Here is a 13,112-nt window from a genome sequence, read left to right as displayed (position 1 = left end):
TTAGCATTTTGTTATGGCCAAAAGCATTTGGAAAGTATATGAGGTTGAAAAACAAGACCTTCTCTTAGATTGTAATGGATTTTAAAATGACCTTTCTATGAACCAACATTCTCTCTAGTGCTAGATAGTCATCAAATTTCATGATGTTTTATTTGTGTATGTACTACCTTGGATTCAAGCTCTTGATTTTTTAAAAGAGGAACCAAGATCATTATTGATCTCTTTTCTAAAAACACACTCTTGGATACCATGGCTTCAGGTTAAAGCTATAATTAATTTGATCTTACAACACGAGTTTACTATTCAATCAACTATGGTATAGTAGAAATATTGGAAGTGGTATACCCAACTACTCCTTTTTACAATTACAGTTAGCAATGGTCATGATTGTCTTACTCTATATTTTCTTTTGGTGTAGAATTTTATTGAAAGATTCACTTCATTCCACTCTAAAAATATAGAGTCACACATTTCAAAGTATTTGGAAAGCTATTCCAGTACCCAAGCTCATTCATTTTTCTTCGTGTATTATTTGTGGGTATTAGTTGGCCATTAAATTTACTTAGTTTGGTTTTTCTCAAGAGATCTGTTTGCTTGGTTCTGGATCTACATTTAAAATTCAAATCCTTTTGACCAAAGACTTTTATCTTAACACATTGTACTCTAAGAGATTGGCATCAGTTCCTATAAAAGTTCACCCAAATTTGGTATGCTTTTTGAATGAAAAAATTATTTTTTATTTGGAAAGAGAGAAATTAAACTCTAACTTTAAATGCTTATGTTAATTATCATTTCTCTTTGTATATCAAGTCAATTATCATTTTCAATGTTCTTTTACATATGTAATCTTGGTCAACTATGTGGTGCATTCACAAGTGTTTCTTGACCATTATGATAAAGTTCCTTACATTATCATAAGGGTTCTTGCTAGCTCACCTCCTAGTGCTCGTGTGTCTCTTTTGTTGAGAGGCCTAATATTAAGAAGAGGGCATAAAATAATTCATGTTGATACTAATTTAGTAGTCTTGACAAGTATTTACCTCTTTAAGTAGATGCCACTTATTGGTCTCCAACTGGTTAGTAAAGTCACATTAGTTATTTTTGTGCTCTCATGTTGGTTTCCCTTCCTCAAAGTCTTGCCACCAAGATGGGTGTGTTAGGTCCCGGAGATAACTGAGAGGGGGTCGGGGGGTGTGAATCAGTTGTCAAATAAATTTAAATCAAAACAACTTTAAACAACGTTAATGCTTAATACCGGTAAACCAAAACTTTATACCGGTAGATAGTTTTATCAGTTAATTACAGTACCGGTAAAGATTAATGCATGAAACTGAAAGACAAAGACATCCACAACATATAACACCAATATTTGTATGTGGAAACCCTGTAAGGGGAAAAACCATAGTGGGAAACCTTACCCACAATCAGATGATACTATTGCAGATAGTATGTGTATATATAAATAGGGTCTGCACATGCAGAAAGGCCAAGCGCCTAGAGCTCACTGCTCAATCACAAATGGGAGTCACACTGACTACAATTGGATGGTTAAGTCCAATGATGATGTACTACTCAAAATAGCATCTTCACATGCTGGATTTAGTACCAGTTTAGTTCTGATAGTCTTCACAAAAACCTTCCTTCCACCTTATAGAGATGTCTGCATGTATAGCTCTACTTAATCTCACATATACCGAATTGTATTCCTTCACACACTCGCATATATTGATCTTACAAGTAAGATCTTACATTAATACCATAACCTAAGACCAATTTTAGAAGGTTGGCTCTAAAAGATATTACAATAAAATCAATTTACAAATAAAACAATAACCGAGGCAACATATCGGCTTAATGCATTTACAACAATAATAAATCATCTCCATAGCATGCCATGCTGATCTAGAATAGATAAGTCTGTCGGTGCTTATCCTGGATCTATTTGTCGGTAACAACAAATATGCAATTACGAATATGCCAATAAACAATTCTTCAAGTCAAAGTGTCCAAACAATGTCTTCGACATAACCAGGTGTTTTCCATTCCATTCCAAGTGCCGGTGATCATTATATCCTGCTAGTGTACTAGATACCAGTGACTGTGCATGAGTCACATGCCTGTCGGTGAACATTGTCAATTCTCTAGAGTTGATAAGTGTTAATAGGTGTTGACATCAATGACAAAACCATATCAACATATCCGAAATACCAACAATCTCCCCCTTTGGCATTGATGGCAACACAAGATGGAGAAACCATCAAAGTGCCAAAACATAAATGCCAAATACCAAAAACCAACAATCTCCAAAAAAGATCATCACAAAATTAAAAATGCAGAGAGTAATCAACCTCTCCAAAATAACAATCTCTTCCCCTGGGATTAAAATACTGTTTTCCATGTGTTTTTCCATATCAATCTCTCCCCCTTTGACATCAAATGCCAAAGTAATACAAAACCAAGTTTAAGTACAAAATACCAACTCATTCAGTATACCAACTACTCCCCTTGAGAAGTAGTTCTCCTCATCAAAGCCGGAGTAAAAGATTTCTCTGTTTATTTCTACCAGTTGATGACAAACATCAACTGTCTAAGTCTCTACCGGTGGGGGTATGACCCCAAGCTAATCTCTAAGATATTCAAAGGTCTCCTTAGGCAAAGGCTTAGTGAAAATATCTGCAATCTATTCTTTAGTATTCACATAAACTAGTTTTACTTCTTTTTCTTCAACATTCTCTTTTAGAAAATTTAGTTTGATAGAAACATGTTTAGTTTTAGAATGTAGTACCGGATTCATAGATATATCAATTGTTGCAGTGTTATCACAATAGATAGTTATAGGTTCCTTGCAATTTACCTTTATGTCTATCAACATTTGTTTAATCCATAATACCTATGTACAGTTAGTTGATGCTGCAACATATTCTGATTCTGCTATTGATAAGGATGTGCAACTTTGTTTCTTACTCAACCAAGAAACTAATCTACTTCTAAGAAAAAATGCTCCACTGGTGGTGCTTTTTCTGTCATCTACATCTCCTGCCCAATTTGCATCTGTGTATGCACATAGTTCAAAGTTTTCATCTCTAGGATACCATAAACCAAGATTTGTAGTGCCTTGTAAGTACCAAAAAATCCTTTTTACTGCTAATTCATGATTTTCTTTAGGATTACTCTGAAATCTTGAAACAATACATACTGCATTCATGATATCAGGTCTTGTTTATGTCAAATACAGTAGCCCTCGTATCATAGATTTATACCTAGTCGGATTAACAGGTGTTGATTCATCCCTTAGTGATAATTTGTCATTTGTAGTCATAGGTGTGCTTATTGGTTTAGAGTTTTCCATGCCAAATTTCTTTAATAACTCCTTCAAATACTTAGATTGACTTAAGATATACCTTTATCAGTCTGTGAAATCTGCAATCCTAAAAAAAAATTTACTTCTCCAATCATAGACATTTCAAATTCTTGCTGCATTTCAATAGAAAAGTCTTTACATAGTCCATCTTCTCCTCCAAATATTATATCATCAACAAAAACTTCTATAACCAAGATGTCATCATTAGTTACTTTATAGTATAAATTGTTGTCAGCATTACCTTTATAAAAACCAATTTTCAAGAGATATTTATCCAATCTAGCATACCAAGCTCTTGGAGCTTTCTTCAACCCATACAAACCTTTCTTTAATCTGCAAACCATATCTTTGTCATCTATCAAAGAAAATCCATCAAGTTGTTCAATGTAAACTTCTTCTTCAAGATCTCCATTCAGAAATGCACATTTAACATCCATTTGATATACTTTATAGTTCTTGTGTGCTGCAAAAGCCAAGAATAATCTAACTACCTCAATTATAGCTACCGGTGCAAAGGTTTCATTATAATCAATTCCTTCTTTCTGTGAATATCCCTTACACACTAGTGTTGCTTTATTTCTGATTACTTTACCATCTTCATTAAGTTTGTTTCTGAAAACCCATTTAGTTCCAATTACATTTTTGTCTTTAGGTCATGGTACTAATGTCCATGTGTTATTTTTCTCAATTTGTTCTAATTCTTCTTCCATAGCTTTAATCTAGTGTTTATCCTCATATGCTTCATTAATTGATGATGGTTCAATTTGAGAAATAAGACATACCTCTTCATTTGCCAATCTTCCTCTTGTCATAACTCCTTGATATTTGTTCCCAATTATCTGATCTTCAGAGTGGTTCAATCTTACATACCGGGGTGTCTTTGTTTGTTGTTCTTCAGTTATAGTGGAATTTTCAGATGATACCGGTGTAACTGGGTCTTCATTTTGTACTGGTGTGTCTAGTGTAGACTCATTTGTCAGTATCTCTGTTGCCGGTTCAGAATCTATATACCTTGAAGTTCCACTAAACTGTTCATCAATCTTCACATTTGTACTTTCAACAATTTTATGCAATCTTTTGTTAAAACATCTATATGCTTTGCTCTTAGATGAATAACCAAGAAATATTCCTTCATCACTTCTAGGATCAAATTTGCTAATATACTCATCTCTTCTAATATAGCATTTACTTCCAAAAATTCTAAAATATTTAAGAGTAGGAGTAATACCAAACCATAGTTCATGAGGGGTCTTACCGGTTTCTCCTTTGATGTGAACTTTGTTGAATGTGTAGACTGCTATTCTTATAGCCTCTCTCCAATATACATGTGGTAGATTTGCTTCTGATAACATACTTCTTGCTACATCCAAGATGGTTCCGTTTTTCCTCTCTACAACTCCATTCTGTTGTGGTGTTTGGGGTGCTGATAGCTATCTTCTGACTCCATTCACTTCACAAAATGTATGAAATTCTTTAGATATGAATTCACCTCCTTGATCTGATCTCAAACATTTGATTTTCTTACCAGTTTTATTCTCTACCATTGCCTTGAACAATTTGAATTTCCCAAGTGCTTCTGATTTTTCTCTGAGAAAAGTAACCCGACACATTCTAGAATAGTCATCAATGATTAGCATGCAATATCTATCATCTTGTAAACTTTTAGTTCTAGCTGGACCACATAAATTAGTATGAATTAAGTCAAGAGCATTATTGGATTTCTCTGGAATACTTTTAAAAGATTCTCTTACTTGTTTTCCAAATTGACATTCCTTACATACCAAATTATGAGGCTTAACAATTTTAGGTAATTCTCTAACTGCCTTAGTAGTACTGATCTTCACAATGTAATCAAAATTTACATGACAGAGTCTCTTATGCCATAGCCAACTTTCATCAATATGTGCAATCAAGCATGTCTTTTCATTGTTGTTCAGATGAAAGATATTACCTCTAGTTTGATTACCGGTTGCAATTTCCAAACCAGTTCTGTTCATGATTTTGCATTTACCATTTTTGAATTGTAACTGAAATCCTTTTTCAACTAGTTGACCAACACTCAAAAGATTATGATTTAAACTTTCAACATAGTAACGTTATCAGTATTATGCTTACCATCAAGAGATATTGTACCTTTTCCTTTGATTGAACAAGCTTTATCATCTCCAAATCTTACTAGACCTCCACTATATTCCTGAAAAGTCAAGATTTTACTTTTATCACCAATCATATGATGTGAACATCCTGAATCAATGATCCATTCATCCTTAATTTCAATTTTTGTTGCTAGGGCCTGCTCTACCAGTTGAACAGTGGGTGTCGGTTGATCTTCTGTTATAGCAACAAAGACCCATCCATTGTCTATCATATCCTCATCGGAATCATCAGTGACTCCTTCATCAGCAAGATAACAAGATTTGTCTTTATTCTTCTTAAATTTGTATCTCTGATATTCAGGGTTAGGTTTGTATGTTCTTCTAGCTTCTTCTCTTAATCTAGCATGTCTATCAGCACATCTTGAAGCCATATGACCAATCTTATTACAGTTAAAACATTTAAAAGGTGCTTTACCTTCATACTTACTTTCAACTGGACCTTTAGGCATTTTTCTTACAAATAGTGCTTCAAGTTCTTCAAGTTCTTCATTTTCTCTCCTCCTTTCTTCAAGTTCTCTTGCATAAAAGGCTTTCCAATCAGATTTATCAAATGATGATGTAGATGATGTTGATTCCTTAAAAGCTAAGTCTGTCTTTATAGTAGCAATAGGACCAAATTCCTCAATTTCAAAGGCTGAGAGTTTTCCAATCAATGTATCCCTAGTTACTGATGTATTAGGCATTTTTCTTAGTTCACTTATAGCAGTAACTTTCATTTTGTATGCTAGTGGCAATCCTCTTAAAACTTTTGAAACAATTTCATCTTCACTTAAGGTTCCTCCACAACATTTAATACCCAAAACAATTTCATTAACTCTTTCCATAAAAGCAGAAATTCTTTCATCTTCCTCCATTTTCAGATTTTCATACCTGACCTGAAAGCTTTCAAGTTTTGCAATTTAACTGTGGAATCTCCTTCATTTAGTGTTTCCAAATGATCCCAAATAGCTTTAGCAGTAGAGCTATCTGATAATCCCATGATTTTCTGATCTGATAATGCACTCAAGAGTGCTTCTCTTGCCTTACAATCATTTTCTTCATCTTTAGCTAAGGTAGGTGGATTAGGCTGACCTTGAGTAGGAGCAGTATAGCCATTCTTTGTAACTTCCTAGATATCCTTTCCAATGCAATTCAGATGTGTCTCCATCCTGATCTTCCATATCCCATAGTTGGTTCCATGAAGTTTAGGACTATCCTTCCTGAAATAGTTAGTAGACATTGGATCTCCTCAAGCTGTTAAACTTTTGCAAAAAGAGGACTAGGCTCTGATACAAATTGTTAGGTCCCAGAGACAACTGAGAGGGGGAGGGGGGGGGGGGGGGGGGGTGAATCAGTTGTCAAATAAATTTAAATCAAAACAACTTTAAACAACCTTAATGCTTAATACTGGTAAACCAAAACTTTATACCGATAGACAGTTTTATCAGTTAATTACAGTACCAGTAAAGATTAATGCATGAAACTGAAAGACAAAGACATTCACAACATATAACACCAATATTTGTACGTGGAAACCCTGTAAGGGGAAAAACCACGGTGGGAAACCTTACCCACAATCAGATGATACTACTGCAGATAGTATGTGTATACAAATGGGGTTTGCACATGTAGAAAGGCCAAGCGCCTAGAGCTCACTGCTCAATCACAAATGGGAGTCACACTGACTACAATTGGATGGTTAAATCCAATGATGATGTATTGCTCAAAATAGCATCTTCACATGCTGGATTAAGTACCGGTTTAGTTCTGATAGTCTTCACAAAAGCCTTCCTTCCACCTTGTAGAGATGTCTGCATGTATAGCTCTGCTTAATCTCACATATACCGAATTATATTCCTTCACACACTCGCATATATTGATCTTACAAGTAAGACCTTACATTTATACCATAACCTAAGATCAATTTTAGTAGGTCGGCTCTAAAAGATATTACAATAAAATCAATTTACAAATAAAACAATAACCAATACAATAACCGATGCAACATGTCGACTTAATGCATTTACAACAATAATAAATCATCTCCATAGCGTGCCATGCTGATCTAGAATAGATACGCCTGTCGGTGCTTATTCTAGACCTATTTGCCAATAATAGCAAATATGCAATTACGAATATGCCAATAAACAATTCTTCAATTCAAAGTGTCCAAATGATGTCTTCAACATAACCAGGTGTTTTCCATTACATTCCAAGTGTCGGTGATCATTATATCCTATCGGTGTACCAGATACCAGTGATTGTGCATGAGTCACATGCCTGCCGGTGAACATTGTCAATTCTCCAAAGTTGATAAGTGTTAATAGGTGTTGACATCAATGACAAAACCATATCAACATATCCAAAATACCAACAGGGTGAGGCCTCTTGTTGGATAAGATATGAATATTTTATTCTAGACACTTACAATTTGCTTCATTACAAAGCTTTGGATGCTTAGTTTATATACCAACAACTTACTAAGGAGAATGTTTGTACTAGCTAGGTACTATTTCCATATCACCATGACTTTCCAAATGATAATTCAAGATATAAGTGTGGCGACAAAGATCCACTTCATTTTTAGACTATATTACTACAACTACTTAGTAATCGCATTTTCTCAAACTTACTTTTGATTGTTCCTAACATTATTTTTTTTTCCTAAAAATTAAACTTTGAACTAAATTAAAACATAATGCTATACAGTCCATTTTAAAAATAAATTATAAATATTTTTTGTTTTAAAAAAATATATAAACCACATTTCATTAAAAAAATCGCATCCTTTAATGTTTTTCACACATCTTTAAAAAAAATGCATAACAAGGGATGGTGTATATGCACTTCAAATTTCAATAATGGATCTCCATCTTATATTGCCTCATTAATTTTTGAGCCATTATTAATGTTAATAGGCATTCTACAATGATAGAGGAGTGTAAAAATAGATGCACGCGCTAACAAAAACTCTTACCTTTCATCTTAACTTTTACAAATATTTATTTATATTTAATAATAAATATAATTTAAAAATAAACGACACATACAATTTATGTCTCTACTTATATAATAAATAAAATAAAATAACTCAAAATAATATCTCAATATTTTTAATGTTGAAGGCATTTCCTTATTTGAAATGCACAACCTTCTTTACCATTGTAAATACACCACAAGGATGCTAGATGATTGTGTCAATCACAGTCATCCATGACTTAGCATTGTTGAGTTTAGCTTTATGTTTTCTTTACTTGTTTTCTTTGCAATGACCATTTTTTTTCCATATTGAAAAATATTCCAATAATGTGCGTTTGTTGTAGATGAAAAAGCAAACACCTGCATTAAATATACTCATTGTCCTATGTATAAGAATAATTGCTCTGAGGCTATTAACTAAAACACAGTTATGTCCACATCCAAAAGTAGTTAAACGAAGCAAAAATAATTAACACATTTAAAATTTGGGCCTTTTTCGTTATTTATATATTTAGATTTTTTTATTTTTAATTAATTATTATGTTATAAATAATATATATATATATATATATATATATATATATATATTAATTATTATTATTTTTAGATAAATTTTACCATAAGGGGAAGATCTCTTTTATTTATTTATAAAAAGTCTTAGCACACCCAATGGAAAAGGGTATTAATCCCTTTAGCCATTACATTAAGTCTCTCGAGTTGAAAGGGGCCCATTTCATTATTTTCCAGTCCATCCTTGTATAATTTAAGAGCTTCAGCAGCGAGACCATCTTCTTCCCCACTGCTTTTGCATCGAACACTCCTACAATAAAGCCTTTCTTTGGGTTTGGTTTAATAAGTAGTTGTTATAGAGATAACCGTGGTCTTCAGATATTCCCTTAGGAGTTTTTTGGCAAATCTAGGACCTTTGTATTATTTTAATAATTATTATATATAATACATATAAATAATTTATTATAATATTTAATATAAAAAAATTCTTATTATAATTATTTATTTAAAAATATATATATAATAAGTCTTGTAATCCTTCTCAACACTAATATAAGTTGCATCCTCAAAAGATTTCATCTATTGAAATCTATTGATAAATGAAAATGCAAGTTAGGATGAATGTGAACAGAATCGAGAAAGACTCTACAACTAGGGTTTGACATGGACCCATTGGTTGCACCTGGCATGGGGTTTCTCGCTTCTGCATGTGGAGGAGGTGGTAAGACCTCCTCCACGGTGGTAATCTTCTTGATGATATCATGAAAGAATAAGTATCCAGTAGATTACTGAGAGCGAGGGGGGTGAATCAGTAAACTGTAAAACTGATACAAACTCCCAAACTAAAATACTCAAAGTAAAACTTATCAACAAAATACCTCTATCAAGATAATATCTCATAAGATTACCAAACATCAACCGGTTAACTGTTATACCAACTTAACAGTAAACAAATTCAATCTTGTAAACATAAAAATTATTAATCAAATATCAACATATTCATCTCTCAATGCTTCCAATTATCATGTCTTATCAGAATAGTTAAGTAGTTAATCAAATCAACAAATAAGATCATAACCACAAAAGCATTCACCACTTGACACAAATATTTATACATGGAAAACCCAAATAGGTAAAAACCATGGTGAGATGAGACTCACAAGGATAGCTATCCGAACTCTTCTGAAGTTTTCCCTGTTAGGAGCCAAGCCTATTAAAGCTTTTATAATAAGTCCTGTTAAGAATCAATTCTGTTAGGAATCACCCGGTTAAGGGATTTACAAAAATGCCTTGATGAAAAGAAAAATACCCTATTAGGAGTAACCTCATAGAGGGTTTGAGAATCCAAGTGAATGGATCACCTTGTGAAAGGATTTATGAAGTAACCAAGCTTGTTAGAGCTTACCCGGTTAGGGGATTTCAATTTTGCTGTAATTGTTAGAAAACAATAGGTTTTCTTGATCTGATTGATCAAATCCTTCTTAAGATTCAATCTACCTTTACTCAAACTGTAGATTCATTCTCTGGTTAGGCAACCTCACACTCAACTGATTTCTGCCAACTTTTGCCAACACCAAAATAAAACAACTTCATCGACCTTAAATACAAATCAATTAGGTTGGTAACACAACAAAAACCTAATTCTCATCATCGAGATTACAAACAAGTCGGTACAAGCATGACCGTTAGATTTCATAACAATCTCTTCACATTTATCAAGAAAATTCCAACCGCTCCATGATCACTACTTTATCAGACTTGTAACTCATCACACATTCTGCATTAGATGCAATCTACTTTGCTCCTTCCCTAGACAATCAAATGCGCCAAAACAATCTTGAACTTATCTTCATACAATGACCACACGTGTCACCATCATTACCGCTCAACATCAAATCTTAAACCAACAAACTTTGATTGGTTAGGGTTTAATCAAAAAACAACTAGTAGGGTTTACTGGTTACATAACATAGGAAGGTTTAACCCTATACACCGGTTTACCAGTTCAACTTACAAACTAACATACCAGTTTACATCATCTTCCACAAAGTTAATCCTACCGGTTACAAGACAATTGCAATACATCAACAATATCAGCAATATCATGAATACCATTTACCGGTTCAATTGACATCAATGACAACATATCATTAATGCAATCTATATACAAAATGCCAATACCTCTTCTCCCCGCTTTCTTTTCTTTTTTGCTAACCTTTCGCCAAGGCTCTTTTTGTGTGGCATATGTAGTTATTGCATGTGCGAGTGGAGGCAGGAGAACTTAATGCTTGATGGAGGTAGAATTAAGTGGGTCGGACACGACCCATTTGCGCTCTTCCAAATCTATGGAGGAAGAACTTATTGGAAAGTCCTTTTGAGATGCCATCGCTGGTGATGTTGTGGAAATTCTATGTGAGGCTAAGTTTACTCTAGTAAGTGCTTCGTCCGTAGGCTACAATGGCGGAGACAGAGGACGAGGTAAGGACCCTGCCTTGGCTCCTTGTACTTTCTCTATCTCTCCTAATGACTCCATGACTGAAGCCCTTGATCTAGAAAATAAAAGGCTCCAAGACATTGTCATTTTCTTTGCAGTTACTAATATTGATAAGTGTCTGGCTAGAAAATTTCTTGATGATTGGATGAAAAATCTATGGGTTAGAAAGTTAGGGTTCAATTTTTCCTTCTGTAGAATGATTCAGAAGGGTCTATTTGTTATTTTCTTCAAAGATAATAAATCACAGGCAGAGGTCCTCCATAAACAGTTCTGGGTCATTGGGCAAACCACCTTCAGGGCCCTCAAATGGTCCTTTGATGCGATTAATAAGGAAATTCTAGCTATCTCTTTCCCTCATTGGCTTCTAATTAAAAATTTACCCCCCATTTTCTGGAATTTCATTCCCCAATTTCTTGAATCTATTGGAAAAGTAGTTAGGATTGATCATTCTTCGAATCTAGTTCCCCACCTGGATGCCAGAGTCTCGATTTCCATAAACCCTGGCATTGATATCCCTAGATTTCTCGAAATCAAGCTTCAAGATGAATCTTTCACTTGCATTTTGGAAACCCTAGGTGGGTTGAACTCGTGCTTCCTATGTAGAAGGGAAGGTCACATCAGACGATCTTGCCCTATTCTCTCAGCTAGAAATAAACTCAATCATAACCCCCCTAGAACCACCATTAATAAAGATGGTCTTACCCCCCCCCCCAAATCTTCCTCCAAGATTTCAAAGTCATCGTTTGTTCGAGATAAACTGGACTCTCTTCGTAAGGCCATCAATAATGCAGTGGCTAGTCTCTTGAAGGTTCAACCTATCAAACCTTCTATTTTTGAAAATGATACCGACTTTAGCTCCTTTATTGTAGACCCCCCCCCACTCGGCTGTTCTCGCTGCCATCTCCCAAACGGATGGACTTGATGATTCTGGCTTCCAGGTAGTTTCTAGGAAAAATAAGAGGTCCAAAAAGAAGAATTCCCAACAATTGGCTCTAGAAAAACTCAGGGTTAGAGGGCATCAGAAAGCATGTACTACCGAGGCAGGCATAAAAGTTGGTGGATGTAGACCTCCACTTGAGACTCTGGCAATGTCCAGCCCTAACAAGGACTCTCATGTCAAGTCAATTGTTAGGAATTTTGAAGGGATTGATTGTAGAGGTGGTGATAATAGGAGTAGGGTTGCAACCCCCCTTCCCTTTGTGATCCTTAGTTTGTTCCTGCTTCTAATCAATTCCAAGCCGTGGATAACCCATCCAATCCGGCCGTAGTGCAGAATGACATTGATGATCCTCCAGGGTATGAAGGTTGTTCCCCTCCATCTACTCTCATTGCCTCCCCAACCTCTGTCCCTTTGAAATAAAATTCCTTGATTGATGATGATAATGTCATCTATGAGATTATCTCGGTTTCTCCAATGATTCACAATCCTTAAGATTTTTTCCCATCCGAGACAAGTGTATCTAAGGGTGATTCCCCTGAAGAAGCCTCCTTAGTTGACATTCATGAGTCTGAGGTGGATACTGAGTTGAGATCCAACTTGTCAACTATTAATGGTGAGGAGATGAAGGATATTGACAATCTAAATGAGGAAATATATGAGGTTGAAGCACTCACCAGAAGGAAAAGAGGGAGG

The sequence above is a fragment of the Cryptomeria japonica genome, chromosome 8, assembly GCF_030272615.1.
Source record: "Cryptomeria japonica chromosome 8, Sugi_1.0, whole genome shotgun sequence".
NCBI lineage: Eukaryota > Viridiplantae > Streptophyta > Pinopsida > Cupressales > Cupressaceae > Cryptomeria > Cryptomeria japonica.
This window is presented reverse-complemented; position numbering follows the sequence as displayed.